Source organism: Penaeus monodon, chromosome 29, assembly GCF_015228065.2.
Source record: "Penaeus monodon isolate SGIC_2016 chromosome 29, NSTDA_Pmon_1, whole genome shotgun sequence".
Classification (NCBI taxonomy): Eukaryota; Metazoa; Arthropoda; class Malacostraca; order Decapoda; family Penaeidae; genus Penaeus; species Penaeus monodon.
Window position 1 is genome coordinate 12,911,588 of NC_051414.1, and position 372 is coordinate 12,911,959.

General features: G+C 44.4%; 1 pseudogene; it reads left to right on the plus strand.

The window, feature by feature from the left end:
* The first annotated feature begins 183 nt into the window (after positions 1-183).
* LOC119591740 overlaps positions 184-372 on the plus strand; it is an 8,084-nt pseudogene continuing 7,895 nt past the window's right edge.

Consider the following 372-nt stretch of genomic DNA (forward strand, 5'->3'; position numbering starts at 1 on the left):
GGGTCAATACAATCTTCACAACAAAAGAAAACGAGAGCAAAGCCTTGTAGGCGTCGGAGCAAACTGCCTCCGATGGTCATCTTCATTGCAAGCACGTACGAACTGATGCACACATGCAGCTCGGTATATAAGTCAGCCTAAGAGAGTACACGACACAGGCATCCCAACTCCTCCGCCGTTAACATGAGGACGTGGATTAGCTTAGTGAGTATGATCGTTTGTCTAATATAACAGGTGGAAAAGGTAACGTTAACACTACACCGATAAATTGACGATTTGATCCATTGCTGATCTGCAAATTATAAGTCAATGGAAATCCAAGTACTCATGTTGCTCGGGAATTTGGTGTAAGAGTTGTGCTCTGGAGGAGGT